Consider the following 26275-nt stretch of genomic DNA (forward strand, 5'->3'; position numbering starts at 1 on the left):
CGTTCAGCTTTCGTTGTTTGCTGGGATCTCTTTCTCTGTGCTAAATGCATTGTTTAGAAATCAGCAAGATGAGTGACGTTTATGATTTATCAAACTCACTCGTCTTCGCCGTCTTCACTGACAAAGTGACAGATGGCTGTCACTTTGTTATATTTTGTTTCTTTTATCTATTTGTTTAGGATTTGGAGCCAGCTCAAAACTAACAGAAATTGACTATAACTGCCAAATACGAAGCTGGGTTGAAAAGAACGGCAACAAAACTACCAGATTATGAATTATCAGATGTGCTGTTGTTGTTTACACAATCAGGCCAATTCTCGATGCAATCCGATTCGCTCTACTTCTTTCCTGAGTGAGCGATGATATCTTGTATTTATTCAAGTTTATGAATTCTTTTTGGCTTTTTCATTCCGTCCAAGAAATTGACATAAATCGTAAAATTCCTAACTTGTTTTAAGATTGCCGAAGGCACGATTTAAATCAGTTTTTGAAGTAATTCAATTGCATTGTAATTACTTTTCATGTGCCGTAGAATACAATAGCATTTTATCAGATTTTTGAGAGACAGTGATCAGAAAGTTGTTAACTCGAAGAACTGAAGGGTTTGCATTTGGCAAGCAATTTGTAGCTACACACAAATCAGGCAAGCTTTTCCTCGGCTGGAATTGTAAGCTTGTGTTTTTTAAGTGTATTATATAGAGTTGAACGCATCTACATAATCAGGGTCTTTCCGAAGTTGAAATTCCCTAAATTTTCAGTTCTTCGAAATTTTCCAGGATTTTCAAAGAAACAAATTGAAACCTATTTGACTAGAAATATTATGTAATCACTTTGAAAGTTGACTTTGTAACCGAGGCCCGGAGAGCCGAATCTCATTTACTATTCGGCTCAGTTCGTCGAATTTGGAAAATATCTGGGTGTGTATGTATGTATGTCAAATAACTTCAAATATTTAAAGTTGATTGAACCGATTTCAAAAATATTAATCTCAAATGGTCGGTGTTAAGTCAGACCAGACTAAGTGAGATTGTACGGAAAAAAATTGTTCCCAAAATCATGAATAATGTGCCATGAATTATGGAACAATCACGTTTTTACGTAACGAAAACAGGACCATGAGCAAAAATCATGTGTTTTATAATTATGTTCCATTTTCCTTCAGTAACGCCAATATAACACTTTTATTAGTGGAAATTTTTATGATCTTCAGTTACGGTTTCCGCCATACCATTTCTAAATCGATTTTCTGTACGTAAACTAGTTCACAACTTTACGAACATTATTCATAATACCAATTGCTGAATCGTGATTTTATTTATAGCTTTTGGAATATTATTCAGAGTCCGACTATGCGACGTGAACTGATTCATAATTTGCTATATCTTTAACATGATCTTGTTTCCGTGGTTATGAAGTAGTTCACAAAATCTAAACACTTACTCGTGAACTATTTCACGAAACGCGGAATATTATTCATGAATCCTTTCAATCATCGTGAACTATTTCTTGTTTTCCTATAAAAAAGTCACGATTCAATGTCCGTGCTCGTGAAATAGCTCCCAAAATCACAAAATGCTATTCATGTATACGTGAACTGATTTCTTAGAAAATTAGTCACAACTCACCATTCAAACTCATGAAATAGTTCACAAAAACATGGAATTTTCATGTATTCGTGAACCAGTTCATTATTCCTAGTAAAATGGCCACGATTCGCTGTTCGAGCTTGTGCTAGTTCACAAAATCGAAAAAATATTATTCATGTATACCTGAACTGATTTATGACTCCTAGCGACTCATTCGTGCTCGTGAAATAATTCACAAAATCATGAAATATTGTTCATAGAAACGTGAACTGATTCATGATTCCTAATATAATAGCCACACCTAAATATGTGTGTCCATGAAGTAGCTCACAAAATCATAAAATATTATTCATGGATTCGTGAACTGGTTCATGGCTCGTAGTACATGATTCACGATCTATCTTGAGTGCTTGTGATATTTAGAAGACATCTGTAATCATTTTCAATTGCATACAACTCTACACATAGTCTTGAAATTTTCACGTAAACTATTGATTCGATTAGGTTCAATGGATGTCTGGACAGAAACCGAAAACTGCGCTGAGCTTAAAAAAATATTATAGAGCCACAAATCGTGTTCGTGGTGTAGTTCACAAAATAAGATACCGCGAATCAGTTACGTTTTTATGAACCAAATCATATTGAAAAACGTGACTAGGATCCTGAAATCATGAACATAAATTACACTACTCGTGACTAAAATATCAAAAATAGTGTTTATGACCCTGAAATCATGAACACAAATCACTCTACTTGTGACTAAAATATCACGATAACGCGAATAGAATTGTGCCCTGAAATCATGAACATAAATCGTGCTGCACTACTAGAAAAATCCGATGTTAAACTCATGAATAAAATATCACAGTAACGTGATGAGAAATTACGAAAATCGCGACTAAGCTCCTGAAATCATGAACATCATTTTAGTTGATATGATTAGGTTGATATGTTACAAATCCCCAAAGTATGAACAACAAAAATTAAACATGTCCAGGGAACAACCACAGTAACCCAACCAAAAATTGCAATGTAACGTCATATACGTCATATACGCGAACTTGAACATGGGAAAGGGTTTCTATAAGGATTCCACTTCTCCATACTTCGACAACAATCTTACGTTATAATCCGTGCCAGTAAGAAGTACCAAATCATGTAGGCGAATTTCCGTCAGATCAAGGTCCATATACACGGGAACCTTGGTTTTAACATTTTAATATTTGACATCATGTTGTGTGTTGTTCTTCGCTACGAAGCATTCTTTTTTTGTGAGCATTTCCCATTTTTACCTTCTACCTTGTAGGTCTCAGACGGGTCTGCGAAAAATCAATCGCGATGGTATTTTCCCGTATTGGGCACAGTTGGAGGTAACGGGACTTTGTTGTTCCTTTAGTTCACACGTACGGGCTATAGCGAAGCGTCACGGATAGTATTTTTGTTTGCGTGCTGTTTACAAGCCGGGGGGTTTTTTGTTCTGATTTGTACGAGATCAAGAAGCAGATTGAGACTAATTTCTATCAAATTTCATTTGGATAAGAGTTTTAGTTCCGGAGTTGTGAGTTAACAAGTGCGATCGCACTTGATATTCCCATATTAAATTGAACATATTTTTGCCTTTCTTAGCCAGAAACGATACGCAATCGTTCTGAAATCCGACTCTCGAACCGAGTCGCGAAGGGCTAGATCTCATGTACCATTCGACTCAGCTCGTCGAATTTGGGAAATGTATCTCTACGTAAATTTTATAAAGTATGTTTTAAAACGATTCAACAGTGTGGCCTGTTGGACTCATTTTCGTACCTAACTACTTGCAACACTTTTCGTGGGAGGCTGATTTGAGCTTATCGTACATTTTACTTTTGCTCACGAATTTTTCGCCGTTAGCTCGGAGTCTCGTTTGGTCGATTAAATTAATAATTCTTTGAACCATTCAGTTCCCGGCTTTCCTATTCAGCAAGGATGCAAAATGCCTACCTTTTCCACGGCTGTAATTTTTCTGCCTACATTCTCATTTCTCTCTCTCGATGCTGCTGTCATTCGCTAGTGCAGGACGCCCAGCGCTGTACGGCTGCCTGTGTGTAAAGCAGTAACATGACAGAAAACTACTGTCCCCAGTACAGCCACCAGACGCGAGCGGTACAGCTTCGCTTTCCTTATTTTACATTTTTTAATATTTTCAATCTTTTTAATATTTTTATTCAAAAATGACTACAATGAATGCGGCGCATTTACGCCACGGCCGGCATCAACGCTTTCGTGCGCGGGACTCTCCCTTTGACTATGGAGAGAAAAATGTACAAAGCGAGAGAACAAACTTTACTACGCCACACTCTCACCGAGCAGTCGGAGTACAGCAGCAAAACAAAAATGTATTCTACTGCTGTACGGCAAAATGTACTCGGTTTGACTACTGTTCTGGCAAGAGCTGTAGTGATGCGTCGCTGTAGCGGGCTGTACGGCTTGTGCAAATGTAAATATATCGAAAAAAATGTAGTTTATCGGTACCGTTGGCATCCCTGCTATTCAGATTACTACATTGTTCTCTGCATAAGAGTTGAGATCCTCTGCGTACTAGGAATCATGAATCAGTAGCGACTGGCTCAAATGGCACGTTCTCCATGTTGATCGGAGATTTGTGCCTTGTCATGATTTGCGTTTTCATCATTTTCCTGATGGGAAGGATTGGTGAAGTGGAAAGGAAAATAACGACAGAGAACAATTAAAACAGAGCATTCTACATCCCGGAAAGGATGCTAAACAATCTGCAGGTGCTACAATAGCAGGAATAAAAATTCCAAGCCCAGGAAGGATTCAGAATTTTTATTTAAACAGTGAGCGGATATATCAACACCCTCGAGATGATATTGAGATAACAGAACGACAACACCCCCGAAGAGATACTGTCATTCAAAGTCGACTTAAACTACAACTCTTTATCACACTGGGCTAGGAACAATAGCATATCCTTGAGTTTCAGCCCTCTGTGTGGAGAACCATATGAAGTTCCGTAGTCGGATTCACAAAGATCAGACGAATAATACTCAGCACGCTGAATGGTAGCCATGTGATAATTGAGTTTACAATGTCCAGTCAGTGCCCTGACTGAAATACGCAAATCCTTTGACATTTTCGGAAGAAAAGTCTTTATTTGAACACAAGTTTGCAAGCTATGTTCGGATTCAGCCCAAGAGCGAATCTTGTGCTTTATTCAACTTATTGAAAGTAGTGAAACTGGTGCCGAACCAACGAAGTCACTCGCAGCGCTCGCTCTAGCCAATTCGTTCGCCCATTCATTTCCACTTGTCGAACTAAGTGCTTTCAGGGCAGCCTGACTGTGCAAGCAAAAATAAATTCTTTTACCGCAAATTCCCTGTTGAAGTGCCGATTGTACGCCACACAGAATCGCAAAGATCTCTGCTTGCACTATGGTAATTTCAGAATTAAAGAACTACAACGGACGAGCTGCGGTTGTAATCCTACGTTGCGTGAAAAGCCCTTGATGTTTTATTTTACATTATATTCTATTCTATTCTAACCCTTACACAGCCAATATTAAAAAGCATCCTGGAAAACACTGCAGTTAATCTTTAGTGTTGTTCTTGTCAACATTATTATTTGAAGCATAGCATAACATGTCGCAAATATTAAAACGGCCAGGCCTACTGTGCAGAGTTGGGATTAAAGATGTTTCAATATTATACGGCAATTGAATTATTCATTTAATGAACAATTCAACCAACCAATCGTTTTAAAACTTGAATGAGGAAGAAACGAGGACAACCGTACCGACCGTTTCTGTTTGTAGGGGGTTAGCATAAAACGTTGGGAGTGACTTTGCTAAGAAAGTTAATGTCACTCTATTGGTCCTTTGGGATGGGACAGAGGTATTTACACCTTGCCCTGGCTCATTAAATATAGGTTAAAGCGCCTTTACTCGCTCTCCTACAAACTAATGCTGGCCTTGGTTTTAGATCCGAGTCGCTCTAGGTTCGCTCTAATATTTACATTGGGAAGATATTCTGGACCCGGAAGATATCGAAATTACAGTACAAACTTTTTCCAACGTTCCTTAAAAGGTTTTACAGTGACTCTCCATGGCAAAGGAGTACGTTACGATGGTTGAAGTACATCGAAAGAGCTGTCCTGCGGAGGTTTACCAAGTATCACTCCAATTCCATTCATAAACTATTTTATCAGTCTCAACTATGCGTGAAAACGAAACATGTTCACAGATGAGGTCAGAGCCCTAGCGTGACCTTCTGGCGCCCTTGGCGAAGGCTCAGTTTTGCGCCCCTGTGGTGTTAATTTTGTAATTCTTTTTAGTTCGACTTTCGAACAATGATTTCGAGTGTACATGGCTCCGCTCCCCTACGGCAGTGCTCACAAAAGCATTTGCAGTATTGTCAGCGAATATGCGCCAAACATGAACATGTGAACATGAATCCCCCTGAAGAAAGTTTTCAGATGTAAAGGTTTAATAAACTCTTCTGAAAAGGCCCAGATTTCGATTTAAAAAAAATGATTGAACTCGGTTGGACCATATTTGAGTTTCTTTCGGACCAAAGAAAATCCGCTCAGCATTTGTAAAGATTTTGAAAGAACTAACGCAGACGTGACAGATATCCTGGAAGGTCGTCCAGATGAGTTCGGAATTGTGATATTCTGTCTAAAGCAAGCAAATGACGTTAATGGCGGCAAGGCTTGTATGAAAGACTACCACGTCTAAATGTCCGCTTACAAAGTTGAGATCGAAGGGGTGTCACCGACTCGAAATTATGCGTGGATCTACAGAAGCACGGGGTTGGCTGTTACAAGGTCCCTTTGCTTCATTGAGCGAAAGTTTTTGCATGAAAATCGCATTGGATAGGACAAAATTGTGCGTCCCTTCAAACTCGTATCAGCTGAATTATGGTGTTGCCTGTTTGGCTGTTGTACCGAGAATCGTGACGATGACTGTTGCATTGGAAATCCTGAACAATTGGTATGCCTATTATGAGGGAGTTCATATGATCTAGGGTCCAAGAAATCTAAAGCGTTTCCTTTAAGGACATTATACATGCGAGCCACAACATAGCTCCTACGCCACACACACCCCTCTCCAGTGCCGAACCATGTATCTGACATGAGCAAATATAAAAATACGTTTTTCAACACACTAACCTTGCTGGTGCGCCACGAAACTGCTACTTAAGGAAGCTAGAATATTTTCCTATACAATCAATCCGAGTTTTTGACGGAATGCCATCTGTAGCTCCTTCACTTGGGGTTTCTTTTCGAAACACTGTTCTTCTCGTTGTCAATGCACTTTTTCAAATGCACTTTTTTCACACACCACTGAAAAAACACTAACACTTACTTTACTAACAAAACTTCAAATTTTCTGCCAATGTGGTGCAGATGACCAAAGGAAAATGTTCCGAAACTCTCATTTGTGCGTTTGAATTTTCACTTCAGATTTCAGTTTTTCCTAATGTAAACAAGCGAGTCGGTGCCTAGCAACTTCACCTTAAAGATGATCTAAGCCCTCTTTCAGAAAAAAAAAACTAAAAACCACTCACCACGACAAATCATTGTGCTTTTTTGGAAGAGTATCACTCTGGTGATCTTCATGTGGGGATCAGTTAGTTGAAACAGCAGTTGGAGTTAGAACTTCACTCAGTTTATCATGGAGCAAAAACTGCATTAGTTTTGCAACCCTTTGGTGTTTACATTCTCTTCTTTATCGGCGTTCAGTTCACTCTGAAATGGCACATTATTCTTTGTTTATTTTAGCGCCCCTCTGAGGCTGGCACCCTTACCGTTGGACCACGCTACGCACGCTACGACTCTGGATGAGGTACTCCACATGTGAGTTAATGATTACCAGTTTCCCTTCCAAAAAATGTGAAACAAATAACTTTATTTATTGAACTCACGTTGTTTGTCTCGTATCAGTCCAACACGTTTCAAGCATAGTAACAGGGTATAAGATCATATGACAAAACAGCGATAAAGTCTGCAAGAGTCGTTTCTGGAAACCCCTTTTTTAATAATAGGTAGAGGTTTTAATTTTACGGTCCTCCTCCTCTTTTTCGGGTTAGAAAAATCTTGTTGGAAAAAGTTCTAACCCTATGTGCGGGGGCTTGGGAATCGAACCCAAAATGCATTGTTTCAGAAGCGATGTAGAGAGTGCAAATTTAACGACATCCGCAAATCGCCTGCTAGATCAGAAATTTCTCGGCAAATTTTCACATTTTCTACTTTCGAACATGTTCTGGAAGGGAAGCTTTGACTTGGCTAAAGTCTAACGAGAACCAAAGTATTTTAAATATTAAGAGCCATAGTACTCAAGGAAGAGCAAGGAGGTGAAGGCTTTCCTTGGATATCCCGTTTTTAAGTAATTTTAGAACTAATTAGGTCTGATAATCTCGTTTTATCCCAGAAAAGAGCTGTAGCTGTAATTGCTTTGTAGGAACTAAATAGTTTGCTTGAATGTTAAAATAAGACTGCTAAAACTTTAGGTTTCAACATAAAAACAAACCATCCTTTGAAACAAGAATTTTCCTCGCACGGCCTACTAGCCATTGTTGTATTTATTACCAACCACTAGTCGCCTAATTGCGTGAGCTCTGATTGACAGATGTTTCGTCGAAAAGTAAAATTTCCATTCGCTCCACGGAGTTTCTGGTTCAATAATAACTCAGCTGTTCCGTACTTCCTTTGCGTTTCAGTTCACCTTTTTTCTTCTCTTCGCTGACTATGCTCCATCATCGCACCGGATCCAGTCCACAGACTCACACACACTCGCACACTAACAATGTCCTTTAGCTTATGCTTTTCATTAGTTGTTTTTTTTTGCTTCGCTGTTTTCCCTTCTGTCTTCTATCCTTTCGTGTTTCGTGCTTTTTTTTACTGAATCAAGGTGGCAACCCCCTACACCGCCAGACGACTCCGAAGAGGGAGACGTAGTTTATGTATGAATGTGTGAGTGTCTTGTGGAACAAAATCCGAAAAATCAAACCAGATCAGCAACCAGACACAAACAGATTGCACTCGATGACTTCTGCACGTTTTGTCCTTCTTCTAAACTGGCACATTGGATTCGAGGGTGCTTCCTCCGTGGAAGGTTTGCTGTTTCAGTACTTTATTTCCTTCTGGTTATCTGGTTCAATGTTGCTTGGGAAAAACATTTTAAACCGAAAGAATTGCAACATTGTGACGTCGGTCCAATTTTTGATATCCGGTCATTGACCTCTTCCATGATTGTCCTCTTGTTGAAAGTCTTAGCTTCATCAATTCAGAATGTTTATAAACCGTCGTCCCCAGCCAAATGTGCTGATGCATCCGAGCCATGAGACGTATAGTATAGTGTTTTCAGTTTCAGCCATGCGACAGTCTGGCAAGTTTGTCTTCCTCAACGTCCAGTCAGGGCTGAGGAGAAGCATCGTGATGCTGAGCAGTAGCCGCCGTTCTGAGAAGGCAAAGAAGAACAAATTTGTGGTGATGCGGTCGACTGCAAATCCATGGCATGCTTCGATTGAAGGCAAAGCCCCGATCTGCAACATAATTTGCTCTTGTTTTTTTTTCCTTTGCACAACAAAGATTCAATATTATTGTTAAATATAAGTCAATTGAAAAGATAATTGTTTACTCGTTTATTTGAATTAATAGAAACAGACATGATTTCAAATTTGACCTAAGCAGAGCTACAACATGCTACACTCTTCAGTTCGTTGCGCAAGAAGCTATGTGTATATGCGAAGGACGATGTCGTTTGCATTACATACATCCATTATTATTTGCTGTGTCGTTAGGTACCTACAGCGCAGACATGGAAACAGGCAGCAGCACTTTCGGTCTCTTTTCCAATCATCAGCCGCGCCGCCGCACACACCACACACAACATCGCAACATGCCGGCTGAATCGCTTCGCTGATCGACATGTGGTCTGTTGTCGTCGTTGTTGTTGCTTTTATGTGTGCCGCATATTCTGATCGCAGATCTCTTTTGATATGGCGTTCGCTCGGTTGAGTTTAGTTGGGAACAGGCGAGGAAAGGATGTGGAATTGCGCGAAAATGTGATTTCGTATAAGTTCTTTTTAAACAAACGTACATAGTGCATAGATCGTTTCTATACGTACGGGTATTAAACGTGTCAATTTTAATTAATTTAAAAAAACAAGCTGTGTCGTAAAATTCCTTAAAATTAAAATACAAGCCGTCCTTCTGACACGAGAAAGCCATCATTGCACTATTACGTGGATCCAAACGGGCTTTTGCTTTTGGAGGCTTTGCCGGGTCGTTGCGCGCGCGTTTTTCATCTGCCTTCATTGGTTGCGCATGTGTGTGCGCGCCCGGTGACAGACAGAGAGAGAGAGCGAACGTTTGCTTCGATGGATTTCTTTTGCCCGATGCGAACGCTGCGAATTGCGAATCGAGAGAAAGAGAGTGGCTCACTCAATCACTCATGAGATCCAAGATCTACGCAAAAGAAGGTAGTGGAATTAGTTGAAATTGATTCAGTAGAATCCTTCAGAAGTATTTATATAAAGTTCTCATAGACTAGAAATTAGTTTCTTTTTTCAAAGATCAAACTATACAATATCAAGAACAATTGCTGAGAGCATACACACAACCGTAAAATAACCTACAGAATAAGTTCTTTTAACTTAAATTTAGGTACTTTTGAGCTATGCGTCGCTTTCGCACTTATTAGTGTTGTCAAAAACAAAACGAGAGATTCGACTCAGTCGAGGTCTTCCGTGCAGTAAGGTACTTTTAACCCATTATAACCCAGGGGTTTCAAAAAGTGAGCCAAATGCAGTGATATCTTCAATTCCACCAAAAAATGTATCAAAGATTATGGGAAAAATAAAATCACCGCTTAAAATGGTTTTGAGAATGAAAATATCTCGCGCAAAAAATTTCGTACGCTTAAATAAAAACATCAAATTTTAAGTTGTTTGACATATTTCTTCGGATTTTGTGATAGACAACACTTCTTTTACACCTGTAGGAACGTTTTGTCACATAATGGAATTATTAGCAGGAATTCCAACAATAAAATTCAATTAAATGTATTGCTTACTTTTCAACCGCCATTTGCCCCAACTATACACGGTTCAAAAATGTAAACAAAATTATAGAAAATGGCAGTTGTCTTGTTTCACAATGAAATATGAGGTGTAATGATCCCATTAGTGCAATAATAAAGCAGTTAGATGCCAAAATTCTGCAGTAAATACGCGTTGAACGATTGATAGTTCTGCGTATGAAATTTCATACGCTAGGACATAATGGGTTAAGTTGTTTGGGGTATACTCAAAATTAAGTAAATTCAACTTAAATTTAAGTAAATTAAACTCAGGGTTGAGTTATAATTTTTGCCGTAGTTAAATGGAAACTACCTTCAACACGGTTTACCTAATTTTATCTTCCTGCACGATACCACGAGATTGAGTCAAAAGTACTGAATTTTAGGTAGATTTTCAGTGGCGTGTACATTTACATTACCCCCATAGAAAAATGCTGAACGATCTGTTGGTCCCAAAAAGGACACTGGGAAAAATCGACACACTTATTTCAAGTGACTCGAAAACCGTCTTTGTTATTTTCCAAAATCAGGCGAACATGACGAAAGAACGACACTACCACAGAGCTAGAACCGGATCCCCCACTTGGCTTCCTTTTCCAAGTAAAATAACTTATTTTGTTAAACCCCTTTTGAAAATATGTTAATGTTATACTGCACTTAACTTGTTTAGATTGAAAATTTATTCTAAATGAACCGCGAGAATTGGCTTAAATACTACAATTAGATTATTTTAGGCTTTATAGAAATGTCGAAACTATTTTTGATGATATTTTAGAAGTGTTTTGGAAACGAAAGCTTATTTTTCATCAGCCGATATATGTGATCCGGATAGAAAGCATAAAAGTCTGGTAATAACGTTGAAGTCATTAATATCCCGCCCAAACCAAAGGGTTAAACAAACCGTGCTACGCAGTATAATTACAGATGAACGTTATCCAAATTACGACAGCACTTTCAAGCAGCCCTTTAGCACCTTTAATTTTCGAACCGAACCCTATGTTGATGTCAATTTCATCCAATTACGAGCTGTTTCCAGATTGGTTCGAAAGAAGCGGGGACAGAGTTGACGCTGAAATTAAAGGCCTAAAAATTAAAGGCCTATTCCAATGTAGTTGGGACATCACCACCAGATCCGCTACTATCACCATTGCGTTTAGTGGGTGAGTTTGACTGAATTGACAGCTAATTTCAACCAACTTTCATTTAATTTCAATAATAATGCAATTGCAAAAGGCTTTTCTCTTGTTTGTTATGAGTATAACATTCGTACACATTTGATTTGAGAGACGCTGACGTTTAAAGTACATTCCTGACACACTTCATTTTGATATATTTGATATATAATTGATGTGTTTATCTGTTGGAAATTTTAGTGCGTCGTTTTGGAAAAGATAATATGTTTTCAATTTGCATGCGACCTGGTTGTCATATTGCGTAAATTTAAGGTTGGACTGAGAACGGGCAAAAATTTAAAACGAAAACAGCAGTTTTTCCCACACCGTGTGTTAGATCTTCATAAAAATCAATCTGCTTATGTAGAATGTTGTTACGGTACTGCTGATTGATTTTTATAATGATCTAATACACAGCATGAAAAAAACTGCTTTTTTTGTTTTCGATTTTTGCCCATTCTCTGTTTAACCTTAAGTGTGAAACACACGGTAGGGAACTGCATGATTTTTTCGGTACATAAATAAATCTTCTAACCAGCGCTGCAAAGTATTTTGAATCTAAATTTACACAGTCAGTATTGATAAGCATCCTGGAAAACACCGCAGTTATTCTTTAGTGTTTTTCTTATTAATGCTTCAAATATTAATGCATATTATGATATGTTGTAAATCTTAAAACGGCCAGGCCTACTGTACAGAGTTGATTTAAAGGTGTTTCAAAAATATAGGACAATTAATTTATACATTTAATGAACAATTGAACTAACGAATAGATTTGAATCTTGAATGAGGAAGAAACGAGGACAACCGTACCGACCGTTTCAGTTTATAGGGGGTTATATATCGTTGGAAGTGACTTGGCTAAGAAGGTTAAACACTTCTTTCGAGAAAAAAAAGTCTGGAAAATCTTGGCATTGGACCGTGCGCAGAAAATTATCAAGGGAGGGGTTTTGATTTTTTTTGTTTCTTATATAAGGACGGTATAGAAACTCTCAAACGTTGACGATTTTTTTCCGAGATCCGGAAGGCTGAGTCTTGTGTTGACTCGGCTCAACAGATTGAGACAATATCTGTTATCGAGAAAAAATCTTGATGAGACACCGCCGCCCGCCTGCTAGATCATAGTACTTTCGGATTCTTACTGTGGTGGTTTGTAGTAAGCCTACTGACTAAACCTAAATATCTTGTTATCCCCAATCCTTATCCTTCTGGGACCTCGTTATGTACTACTTCAGGAGGAATTGTGCTCTGCCGAGACGCGTTCCAATCCAGAGATGCCGAACACAACTACTTACATCTCTTGAGAACCATATTCGTAGGGTTTGTTATTCTTTTTAGCGATACTCGTTCCTGTTTATCTACTAGCTAGTGCTGAGAGTTTCCCGACGGCGGAATTTCTCCGGATATCGATGCCCGTTTTCGTGACCTATTTAGTTCTCAACCACTCTGGTAGAATTTCTCGAGACATTGATATCCCGATTTTTTCCGAGTTCGTGTTGTCCACTCGTTATTATTCCTCCTTAGCTGCTGTTGCTAGCTTGCTGACCGACTTTTACTGTGTAATTGATCTACTCTCAACTGTTGTTAATATCGAAATATGCCGAGACGTGGAACGATCCAGAGATGCCGACCAACTTAACTTATATCCTTTTACTGCTCTCCTCGCAGGGTTTCTTCGAAAACTTGTTACTAGAATGACCGAACCCAAAATAACATTTTGTGTATCAAAACGGCTCACAGTATTATTATTTTTCCAGATCAGGAAGTTAAGAACTTTTCAAAAGTAATTTAAAACTATCATGGGAGGGGTTTGAACCCCCAAAAACCCTCCCCTTGCGCACGGGCCTGCATTGGATATTTTGTCAAAAAAGCTATATTGTTGGTTCAAATTTTATGTTGTTCAACTGTAGTGCTAAAGTTGGCTGTCTTTCGCGAGGCAAGGAGTGACTAGCTCATTCTTCACTGGCTCAGTTTTACGGACAAACGGTCACGCATGCCGAAATATGTGGAAGTGGAAGCTTGACAATCGGAACTATCTTTCGCTGATCTGTTCCATACTTTATTCTCAACCGCAGCTAGTTAGTTCGTGGTCAAGGGAGAACCGCTTTCAAAAAGACTATGCATCTAAGCGTATATTGTATATGGAATCGACTCAACCGTCTGCGATGGAGCTCACATCGCCTTTTGGGTGCACCTTGATCTACTTTAGCTTAACATACTCTTCGGATTAAGTTGACCACCTCTCCAATGCCTGCGGGTTTCCTCTGCGTTTGGAAAAATCCGCTTGGTTCGAATGGCCGATCTGATCTGGGTGGGTGTAATGCAAGCGTAGATCTTGCGATGCACTATCATTTTCAATTGAAATATGCTCTGAACGGACAGATACAACAATTGACTGAGTTTTCTTCTGCTCTACTCGTTTTACTACGGTGTTAGCATCCAGGCACTCTTCTTCGTTAGCTTCGTTACTAGTTCTAGCTTACCGGTAACATTAATTTTCAAGCGCTGAATTTTAGCAATTGGGTTTTCCGGACGATATTTTGAGTATTGAGTAGTATGCTTGAACTGCGAAAACTGCTTTATCAGCGGCGGGATCTCCAGGCAATTCTGGAGGACTGAATTATACCGCTGAATGCGAGTTTATATCGCCTAGCGTAAGAAACGGGGGATAGATTGCGCTTTGGTGCACATTCTGATCGATGCCGAAATTCTAGTGTTTCTCAAACAGCCCCATTGGTTTTGACTCAGAAGAATGTTTGCAATTATTTTGAATTTTTGAAGCATAATTATCTGAGCGGACAATAATCCAATGAGTTTCACATGTATTTTGATTTAATGAGTAAATAATAATGATTCATGATTTCGATTTCGTTACAGCTGAACCCTGGGTGTAGTAAGTCATTTTTTCTTGGATATGGTGTTTTATTATACGACGGTCACTGATTGTGATGAGACAGTCGATACCTACGTTTTATGGGTTAACATTTCTATAGTTCATGCAACCCAGAGTTTCGTTGGTTAGAGCAGTCTGCCATCTTTGTTTAACGCTTTGAGTCAAATGGTAGCGCAGCAATACGGGCACTCAATTCGATTGCGCTCAAACACGAGACTGTTTTCGGTGCATTTGTGTTAATATCTTGGTCCTTATCAACGAAGCAAAGCTGTTGTCAATTTTTACGCATTCCATTGATTGTAAGGCGAGAAATTGACGAATTAGTGAGACACCTTTCTTAGTATGGTGAAAATAAGCAATTTACTCTATGTAGTAGTGGACTTTTGAATATGCAATTCATTTATACTTAATATTTGAAAAACCGCGTCAGAAAATGGATAATTTTACTCCACAAACCCAACTTTTGTAATGATGTTACGACAATATAAAAAACAAAATTCAGATGGGTCTTAAAAATAAAAGCTTAAGAAATTTCTCATTGCAGCCGTTGAAATCTGAATCGTATCATCGAAATCACCTACCTCCGCTTCAAACATCTTGAACTATAGGAGTGTATTTTTCCATTTTTTCATTTCTCTCTCGGGGCGCGCAGCTGCTCATGAGCGATGCAGCGCAGGCAGATGCTTCAGTTGAGCGAGTCACTCAACTGATCGCACACAAACAGCTGCGCACGTTCCCCTCTCTTTCTGTCGTTCGCTCACTCGCAATCCTTTTCGCACAAACCTTCGTTGCGTGCAGTGACGGACGACGAAAGGAAGCCTTTCTGCGATCCTCGACCGGTAAATCGGCAGCAGAAGTAAAATGTGTTTCATCGCGAACGGACGCACTGTTTGGTCCTGAGCCGTAGCGCAGTACCATTCCTACCTACCATAACTTGATCATCGGTACTCGTCGTGAAACCGCACGTCGAAACAGGAAGTGTTCGCGCATCGTTACTCTTTTCCTTCGAATGTAAACCGGCACACGAGTGGGTTTCGTCAGAAGTTGGTGGCTTCCGAGTCCTAATCACGCTTGGATTGAAGATTGTTGTTGCACGGTGCATGACAGTTGTTTGGTCGTTTTCCAGGCTGATCCGTATAGGTTGTGCAGTTGTTTTTAACGAAAATCGAGTGAAGATCAGTGTCGAATAGCACAAAGAAGAGCAATAAAATAAGCATATCGAAGCTCTGAAGAGAAAAGAGAGAGAGAAGGAGAGTTATCAGTTGGATATCCTCAGCTAGTCAAACGGCAGTATCAAGGAATATATTTTTTGCTCAGCGGCAAATTGCCGTTGGTGTTCGAGAACTTGCAGGAGATTTGCACGGTGGATTACCACGCGTTTGTAGCACGATCAGAGGAAGAGGCAGATCAAACGAAAAGGCTGCCGAGTTGGATAAATTGTTACAACGTAAAAAAGGATAAAGATACCCAGGTAAGGGAAACTTGAGCACATGATCAACCTTTCTTGGGAGGTCTTTGTACAATTTTATAAGCTTTCCAGCCAGTTAGACGGTTGAAATTTTCGGTCTATTTTCGGGATATAATTTTGCAGCGATTCTGTTACCTCAAGTTCGATGGAACGACTCAGCTGATACATGATTTTAATTGATCATAATATGATAATAATAATATGAAAACTTCCTTGACCTGATTCAAAGTCTGTACTAACAGGTTATCGTGCTCAATAAAATTACAAATTACAAATGAAAATTGATATTGCTAATCTATTAAACTTTGCAATCAAATGTATACAAATTTTCAGTTCTGGCAAGTATTAAAATTGAAGTCGCAATTTTGTCTATTAATTCGAAAAGTACTGATTCCAGAGATCGGTGGTCCTACATTAGGCATGAATAGAACATTGGCGCGATGATCACAGCTGAATCGGAAGTTCGATTGAAAATGTTTTATTTGATTCGGATCACATGGTATTCATTCCGTTGTTGAATACAGTCTATAACCGTACAATACACTTTTGCTACTGCCACTTGCGTACGGTTAAAACGAGTGGTAGAGACTGACGTTCCGCTGGTACAGATTTATAATTTTAGAGGATAGTTCCCAGCATCATCGGTTGGAGTCAAAACAGTTCCTTCAGTTTCGTAAAGTTTCTTGAGGATTGTAGGATTTTGTGAAAGTTCTTATAGTTTCTCTTCATATCATAAAAGAAATCACGAACGGAGTTAGTTCCGTGAATTTCGTGCAAATTTTCTGAATTTAGTAGCAGTTCTTTAAATCTGTTAAGACTCATGTAAGATTTTCTGGAACTTTGCGGGATCATTTTGAAGCTTCAGATTGTAGAAATCTCTTGCAGAATTTCCTGAATTTGAGTTGCTATGTTAATTCTAAGTTCTGACCGTCTACTTCTTCCAACACTATTCCTCAGACTGATCCGGATGAGCTCCTAGTGCCTCTCGTAATCGATGCATTCTAACTCTTTGCAATAGCTTTGTATGTACGTTAGGTAGCATGGATTCCGTTCGTTAGCACACCAAAGAAATAAATTTCAATATGTTTGCTTCGTTGTTCGATTGTATTCTTTTTTTACCATCTTAAACAGCCTGGGTATTTTCAAAAACTGGTTGTATCTTCTGTTATCTCATCGATATGTTCTGGACATTCTGCGAGTTCCACAAATTTTGTTTCGTTGGAACTTAAATCACTTTCAATCTACGCAAGTTTGTTTGCGTGAATCCGAAGCCTTCACCGCAAAATATGATGAGAGTATCAGAGTTTGACTTCCTGTAACGCTACCTCCGGCCCAGTGTACACCCATGAACTTTTCAAGGCATTTTGGGGGAAGTTCTTAGCTGAAAAGTTCGATTCCGCGTGGCATAAATGTATCGAAAAACTCTCTTCGGTAGCTCATAATAGACCTGTTCCGCCAGAATATTTTGTTTCGGAGTGTATGTACTCAGTTGACGTTTAATGTACGATCCATGCCTCGATAATGATGGCTTTCGGGACGATTTGTATTTCTTACCGGTGCCACTTCGAAGAACCTTTAACTTCGATCAGATTGGCTTCTATGCTGAATCACAAAGCTGATCGAATGCGTCTATAGCCTCGATTATAGATTTTGTCTTCAGGAAATAATATTCGCCTTGAATTGAAAGGCTCCTATTCATCTGTATCAGAAGTCCAAGTTTGCTGACATTGATCCAGGAGATAGCGCCTTCTTCTCGTTGCATCGCAGTTTTTGTCGATTACTTCAACGGCTTGGTTTTTGAAACGCCACTTCACGTCGGACTGTAGATTGTTGGATCCTCCGGATTAACTTAACATTGTGTACATCAACTGGAGGGTTCTCTGGACAATGAATGGCAAATTAGTTCACGGAACCAGTAGTAACAATATTCATTGTGCCTTTAACGGCAGCCATGGTCAATTATGAGTATGGTTCAATCTTTTGTGAAATGATCTCTCGCACCAGAACCAAACACACAGTTGGGACGGGCATAGCGTAGTTGGTAAATCAATTGCCTTGTACGCAGATCACCTGGGTTCTATTCCCAATCCCGCACATAGGGTTAGAGATTTTTCCAAAAGTGATTTCTATAACCCGAAAAGAGGCGAATAGCCCTAAGGTTAAAACATCTATAATCAAAATTTAAGAAACAGTTACCAGCTACTGTCCGTTGTTTGCTGAACACCGAACCTCTGCTGGTCCAATTCTTCATCGGGTATTCCCTGGCAATGTCCACTGTGCAAATATCGAAGGCATCGTTTGCACTTTGGCCCCTTTTTGTTGCTTATCCTATTCACCGCTTTCTTGAAGCTTGTTGCTGAAGGCATCCTTCACTGCAAGGCGTCACTCGATTCCATAGGGAAGCACTTACCAGCAACACGCTTCTCTTAGCATCGTACGCTGGGAAATGACGAAGAATAAGGCTTTTTCCACGCTTTCCTCTGTAGGTACTATGGAAGATATACGGGGAGCTGTCCATGACAGCCCCGCCACACGAAACAACAGACCCAAAGGGGCAGTATTAATGAAGCTCTCTTTCCGTAGAGTCTCTGCGTCGTAAGCCAAGAACAAAACGGATGGCCGCTTTAGAACATCACCGGAGGCAAGGATTCGCATCACTACTGCTTAGAGCAAATTCCTTCCTCTTGCATCAGCAAGAACTGGCAAGAAGCGCCGCAGAATTTTTCTTGTGTCGAGTCAAAAGTGGCCAAACAATCAGGTTGCTCCCGCTTTCAATTCCATGAATGCTGACGTAGTGGTGAAGGCAAAGGCGGACACATAATGGACTCTGGTACGGACCGGCTCCACGAGGGCAGTACTTTTGAGAACGAGGAATTATAGTTAATATAAAAAGTAGATGAGGGACATATAGGAATGATCGCGAGTCCTTTAAGTGTGACCTGGCGTCACATTATCCGTCGCCTACCACATTTCGTGAGGGGACGTATCGCGAGTTTTTCTTTATCAGCTCAGAATCCGGAGTATTCATCGATGTTTCTCGCGTTAACACTTCGACGAACCGGCGTCATTGGATCCGTTTTTTTAACCTTCATTTAGCTTTTATTTGTTTTTAAGATCGTGCTTTTTTCTGAAATTATCGGGCGATTCACCATCTAAAAAGCTTTTGTTTGTGAGGGACTTCATCGTTTATAGCTCTGAGCATTTTTTTGTCTTACTATGGGCTACAAAACCCGTTCGCGATTTTGCCCACCGAGTACTCGTTTCGTCTGAGCTTGAATCGCGTTGTCGAGAATCAAGTCAACCACAAAGTTGTACTCTCTCCCGGAAGAAGTTCTTGATTTGATTCGATGGTTTCGGATAAAGTGGACGCGTAGCCCTTTTAATCAATGTTTCGCATGAGGTCGTACGAAACGTTGTTTTCGATGGTTCTAAGCCCTCTTGTTGAGGCTTTATATCATAAAATTATGTGTGTTGCCAAATGGCAACAGTATGCATTTAAGGGTTAAATGTTTCTTCGCGCAATTTGTGCGCGGGACATGTATGGCCATATTGTTTACAATGAAAGCATGACCCGCGTCAGAAAAAGGCAAGCATGTAGACGTTCTCGGCCTAAAAGACCAATGCTCGGAAGAGTAGACTCGACAAAAGTCACCCGAAATGAGGATTATGCTACCCATGATCGCGTATTTCTCCCGTTTTCTATGAAATTTCCTATCTTTATGGGACTGATTTGCAATCATAGGCAGTATGGAGGATAAGAAATTTATTTTCCTCCGCTATTGTTGCAGAACGCAATTGCTTGTAATCCAGAATTTTCACTGGTTTAAGCAAAGGGTTTGTGAAGGAATCAACCCTACACTTAAGCAAATCTTCGCAAGTAAACCCCATTTCGGTTACTACCCCATCAATCTCGACTTTCCGGGCGGGTACGTGGACACAGTGCTTTTCCGTAAAAAGCTCGGAGCTAGCCATATTGTTTGCCTGTTCAAAGTCGCTAACAGATACCATAAGTTCATCTGGCCGGACCTTGACGATATCGGTAACGGCCACTCGATCGTAATATTCCCCAATATTCGGAATGCCGGCTTCCTCCGAAAAAGGAGATTACTTCCAAAAATCGTATGTTGCATGGCGTGATTTAACAAAAACATGCATTGGGTAGTAATTGTGGGGTTATTGGTCAAATTGACCTTCCTAGAGGAAGTATTCCGGGAACATGGTTATGCCGAAAAAAGTGGACCCTTTTTGAGCCGTTTGGGTCGAGGTCGCCTAGTAAGTCCAGCCGGAAAATATGCTGAAATTCGGTTGTGTCACTGGAGCTAGATACTAACTAGAGTTAACTAAAATTCCGGTTGGACTTACTGGCTGTAACCCAACCGGTACATTTGCGCTGTCTATATTATATTTCCTGATTATACATCATATTATCATGATTTAATCAGTTGCTGCTTGTCTCCAACCTCTCAGGATACTCACCAGGTTCTGCTCTACTTGGTCCAGCCACCGGAAACGATGCGCTCCTCTCCGTCTTGTACCTGCCGGGTTGGAGGTGAAAACCAACTTGGTGGGGTTGTTGTCCGGCATCCTCACAACATGACCCGCCCACCGTACCCTTCCAGCTTGAGCTACTATCCGGATACTTGGCTCACCATAGAGTCGCGCAAATTCGTGGTTCATCCTTCTCCTCCACATAGCCATCGCCTTAATCAGTCTTGTCAGCTTCCCAGGGAAGCCGTTCTCGTCCATCATTTTCCATAGCTCTACACGGTCCACCGTGTCATGCGGCTTTAAAGTCGATGAACAGGTGATGTGTCGGGACCTGGGCATTTTTGGAGGATTTGCCGTATAGTAAAGATTTGGTTGTTTGTTGATCTGCCGTTGATGAAACCGGCCTGATAATTCCCGACAAATCCATTTACCAGCGGTGTTAGGCGCCGGAACAGAATCTGGGATAGCACTTTTTTAAGGTTGCACAGAGAATGCGCAAAGTTCGCAAACGAAAAAAGCAGTTTTTTTCCACACCGTATGTCAGATCTTCATAAAAATCAATCAGCGTATGTAGAATGTTGTTACAGTACTGCTGATTGATTTTTATGAAGATCTGACATACGGTGTGGAAAAAAGCTGCTTTTTTCGTTTGCGAATTTCGCGCATTCTCTGTGCAACCTTAAACGGAATTTGTCACTGTGATCACTCTGTAGTATTCACAGTCCAATTTGTCGCCTTTCTTGTATATCGGAGTGATGACCCCTTCCTTCCACTTCTCCGGTAGGTGTTCTCTGTCCCACATTCTTTCAATTATTCAATTTCTCCGGACCCACCTTGAAGAGTTCCGCACCTAGACCTTCCTTACCAGCTACCTTGTTGTTCTTGAGCTGTTGAATAGACTCGTTAACCTCATTCATAGTGGGCGCCGGTACATCCCCGTCGGCTGCGACACTGACATAATCGTCCTCTTCGAACGCCCGATTGTCCGCCTGCACACCATTCAGATGTTCATTGTAGTACTGCCTCCACCTTTCGACCACCTCACGTTCGTCCGTCAAGATGCCACCTTCCTTATCTCTACCGTTGCGAGAGTCATTCAGCTTCTTGAGGAACGCCTGCGTTTCCCGACAGCGATACAGCAGCTCTATCTCCTCTCTCTCTCTCATACTCTTCCGGGCAGCGCTTTTTGTCCTGCAAAAGATGAGTCTGCTGTTTTCGCTTCGGTAGATATGACTCCACGTTCTGACGAGTGGCTTGAAGCAACATCGCTGCGCATGCTGCATTCTTCTTGTCCAATATCTCTTGGCACTCGCCATCGAACCAATCGTTTCGTCGACTTATCTGTACGTATCCCAAGACACTCTCCGCAGTGCTGCTTATGGCTGCTTTTGTCCTGGTCCAGCAGTCCTCAAAGATAGCATCGATGAGCTCCTCCTCCGATGGCAGCGCTGCTTCAAGATGCTGCGCGTACGTTGTCGCGACGTTAGTTTTCCTCAGTCGGTCCAGCTTATACCGCGGCGGGCGCCGGTATCTTGCACTGTTCACTTGGGATAGTTTGGGACGCAGTTTAACCATCACCAGATAGTGGTCCGAGTCGATGTTAGCGCCCCGATAGGTCCTTACGTCGATAATGTCCGAGAAGTGCCGTCCATCAATCAGAACATGATCAATATGCGTCTCTGTTTGTTGCGGTGATCTCCAGGTGTATCGGTGCAAGAGGCGGTGCTGGAAGAAGGTGCTGCTTAGTCGATTAGTCAGGCCGTTCTCGTTCGTCTGCTGGTGGGCGCTGAACCTTCCAATTACCGGTCTGTATTCCACCCCCTGGCCAAACTGAGCATTAAGGTCGCCGATGACGATCTTGACATCATGTCTTGGGCAGCGATCGTATTCACGCTCCAACTGCGCGTAGAATTCGTCCTTGTCGTCATCGCTACTCCCGAGGTAGGGACTATGCACGTTAATTATGCTGATGTTGAAGAACCGGTTCTTGATCCTTAACATGCACATTCTGTCGCTGACCGGTCACCATCCGATCACGCGCTTTTGCATCTTCCCCACCACCATAAAAGCTGTTCCCAGCTCGTATGTATTGCTGCGGCTCTGGTAGATGGTGTGGTTCCCGCTAAAGACCCGTACCGTAGACCCCTTCTAACACACCTCCAAGGTTAAAAACCGACAAGGACAAATACGCCGATGTCCTTAAATCGATGAAGGCGGCCGAAAGCCTCTCGGCCCTTGGGCAGGATGTGCGTAGCGTAAGACGCACCAACACGGGAGAGATGCTCCTGGTGCTGAAGCGAGGCGCACAATCAAGTGCAATATATAAGGCCTTGGCTCAAGAGGTCCTTGGCGAGGGCGCCCAAATCAGGTCGCTAGGTGCGGAAACAACTCTCCAGTGCAAGCACTTGGACGAGTTCGCGACCGCAGAAGACGTCGTCGCAGCCGTCAAGGAGCACTGCGGCGTCACAATCGAGCGGGCCTCTGTGCGATTGAGGGACGGACCCTCTGGCACCCAAGTAGCCTACCTCAGGCTACTCAATGCGGATGCCAAAAAGGTAACCGAGAAAGGGAAGCTGAAGATCGGCTGGTCGGTATGCCCTATTAGTATACCCCAGCCGCCTTCAGTGGACAGGTGCTATCGGTGCCTAGAATCCGGCCATAAAGCTTACGAATGCAAAGGCCTAGACAGGAGTAAGCTATGTCGTCGATGCGGCGAGGAGGGGCATAAAGAGCGGGGGTGCACTAAGGCATATAAGTGCCTTATCTGCACCTCTAAGAAGCAAGCCCATAAACATGCTATGGGCGGACCTTCGTGTCCCTTCGGCGAGTTAAATAAGAAGAAGCCGTGAGAGTCACACAGCTAAATCTTAACCATTGTGCAGCAGCCCAACAGCTGCTGTGGCAGTCGGTCTCGGAGTCGAGGACAGATGTCGCCCTCTTATCAGACCCGTACAGCATCCCTGCCGGCAACGGCAATTGGGTGTCGGACGGGTCTGGAATGGTGGCAATCTGTACAACGGGAAGGTTCCCGGTTCAAGAGGTAATACACCCCTCCGCCGAGGGTGTGGCGATTGCCAAGATCAATGGTGTGTTCTATTGCAGCTGCTACGCCCCACCAAGGTGGCCAATAGAACAGTTCTACCAGATGATCGACAGGCTCTCGTCGGACCTCGTGGGCCGGAAACCGGTAGTAATAGCGGGAGACTTCAACGCTTGGGCAGTGGAGTGGGGCAGCCGCTGTACAAATAGCAGGGGTCAAGCGCTAATGGAAGCGTTTGCGAAACTCGATACTGTGCTAGCTAATGATGGCTCCGCTAGTACATTCCGTAGAAACGGAGTGGAGGCGTGGATTGATTTGACCTTTGCCAGCCCGAGTCTGGCTCCAGGCATGGAATGGAGGGTAGACGAAGGCTACACCCATAGTGATCATTTAGCAATCCGCTTTAAGATCAACTATGGTGTGCAGCATCCGAGGGCGGGAGATCCCTGTCAGGTACGCGGGTGGAAGTCCAATCACTTCGACAGCGAAGCTTTCACCGCGGCCCTGGGACTGGAGGCCAACACCGACAGTCTAAGCGGGGATGCGCTGGTAGCTGTTCTATCACGCGCGTGCGACGCCACTATGCCGAGAAAAACACTGCCAAGAAACGGCAGATGCCCGGTATACTGGTGGAGTGCCGAGATTGCAGCTCTACGGTCAGCCTGTCTCAGAGCTAGACGTAGGATGCAAAGAGCTCGCACCGAGGATGCAAGAGAGAACCGCCGTGAAGTGTTTCGAGCTGCGAAATTAGCCCTTAACAAGGCTATTAAAAGCAGCAAGAGAGCGTGTTTCGACAACCTGTGTGAGAGTGCCAACGCGAATCCGTGGGGTGACGCCTACCGGATTGTGATGGCCAAGACCAAAGGGGGCTCCTCACCCCCAGAACGGTCTTCGGACCGGTTGGCAACGATTATCGAAGTACTCTTCCCGTCTCGAGCCACAAGCCCCTGGCCACCTGCACTACGAGACAGTGCGGGCACGGTCGAAATGGTGGCTCCAGTGACGAATGAAGAACTACTCGCAGTGGCTAAATCCCTAGCAATGAACAAAGCTCCAGGGCCGGATGGAGTTCCAAACAACGCTCTCAAGGCAGCGATCATAGCGAACCCGAACATGTTCAGGCTAGCTATGCAGAGATGCCTTGACGAGTGCCGTTTCCCCGATAGATGGAAAAGGCAGAAACTGGTGCTGTTGCCGAAGCCCGGGAAGCCGCCAGGCGACCCATCGGCGTACAGACCAATCTGTCTGATAGACACGACTGGCAAACTGCTTGAGAGGATCATCCTCAACAGGCTCACCCCGTACGCGGAAGGTACGGACGGTCTGTCAAGCAACCAGTTTGGCTTTCGGAAGGGTAAGTCCACAGTGGACGCTCTCAACTCAGTGATAAATACTGCCGAGATAGCGATCCAACGAAAAAGGCGAGGTATTCGATACTGTGCGTTAGTGACACTTGACGTGAAGAACGCATTCAACAGCGCAAGCTGGGATGCCATCGCGCTCTCGTTACACCGGCTTAGCCTACCGGTGGGTCTGTACCGGATCCTGGAAAGTTACTTCCAAAACCGCGTACTGCTATACGAGACCGATGCCGGTCAGAAAAGGGTTCCGATTACCGCCGGAGTCCCGCAGGGCTCGATCCTAGGCCCGGTGCTATGGAACCTCATGTATGACGGGGTTCTGAGACTGAAGTTCCCTCCTGGGGTCAAGATCGTCGGCTTTGCCGACGACGTAACCTTGGAGGTCTACGGGGAGTCAATTCCTGAGGTAGAACTAACCGCAGAACACGCGATTAGCACGGTGGAGGAATGGATGAGCGCGAGAGGCCTGGAGCTCGCTCATCATAAGACGGAGGTAGTTATCGTCAACAACCGCAAGTCGGCACAACATGCAGTTATCCACGTGGGAGAAGTCGCGATCACTTCACAGCGAAGTCTGAAGTCTCTCGGAGTCATTATAGACGACAAGCTGACCTTCGGCAGCCATGTCGACTATACGTGCAAGAGAGCGTCGACTGCTGTTGCGGCACTATCGAGAATGATGTCCAACAGCTCAAAGGTGTGCGCCAGTAGACGTAGGTTACTGGCAGGCGTTGCCGTATCTATCCTCAGGTACGGCGGCCCGTCATGGTCAAGAGCACTGAGGGTAACCAGTTACCTACAGAAACTGGAGAGCACCTACCGCGTGATGTGCCTCAGAGTGATATCTGCCTACCGCACGGTATCACACGATGCATCCTGCGTGATAGCGAGCATGATGCCAATCGGGCTGGTCATTCGGGAAGATGAGGAGTGCTTTGAGCTACGTGGAAATAGGGGAGCCCGCGAGCGCACCAGGGTGACCTCGGTCGCCAGATGGCAGCGTGAGTGGGACAACTCCTCGAAAGGTAGGTGGACCCACCGGCTGATACCTAGCATATCGAGCTGGGTGGGAAGACCCCATGGGGAAGTTCACTTCCACCTGACACAATTCCTGTCAGGCCATGGCTGTTTCCGTCAGTACCTCCACAGGTTCGGGCACGCGGAGGTCCCAGTCTGCCCGGACTGCCCAGG

At 42.7% G+C, this 26275-nt stretch overlaps 1 protein-coding gene across 4 annotated transcripts in view; it reads left to right on the top strand.

Annotated features, from left to right (window-relative positions):
* LOC131688838 (RNA-binding protein MEX3B) overlaps window positions 1–26275 on the top strand; it is a 101440-nt gene that overhangs the window by 70534 nt on the left and 4631 nt on the right. The window contains exon 1 of one of the 4 annotated variants that reach the window (XM_058973396.1): window positions 15503–16198. The exons of the other annotated variants lie outside the window; for them this stretch is intronic. The gene's annotated coding sequence lies outside the window, so the exon portion shown is untranslated. Of the gene's footprint in view, window positions 1–15502; window positions 16199–26275 lie in introns of those variants that run through there. 4 annotated transcript variants of the gene reach the window in all.

The sequence above is a fragment of the Topomyia yanbarensis genome, chromosome 1 (assembly GCF_030247195.1).
Source record: "Topomyia yanbarensis strain Yona2022 chromosome 1, ASM3024719v1, whole genome shotgun sequence".
Lineage (NCBI taxonomy): Eukaryota > Metazoa > Arthropoda > Insecta > Diptera > Culicidae > Topomyia > Topomyia yanbarensis.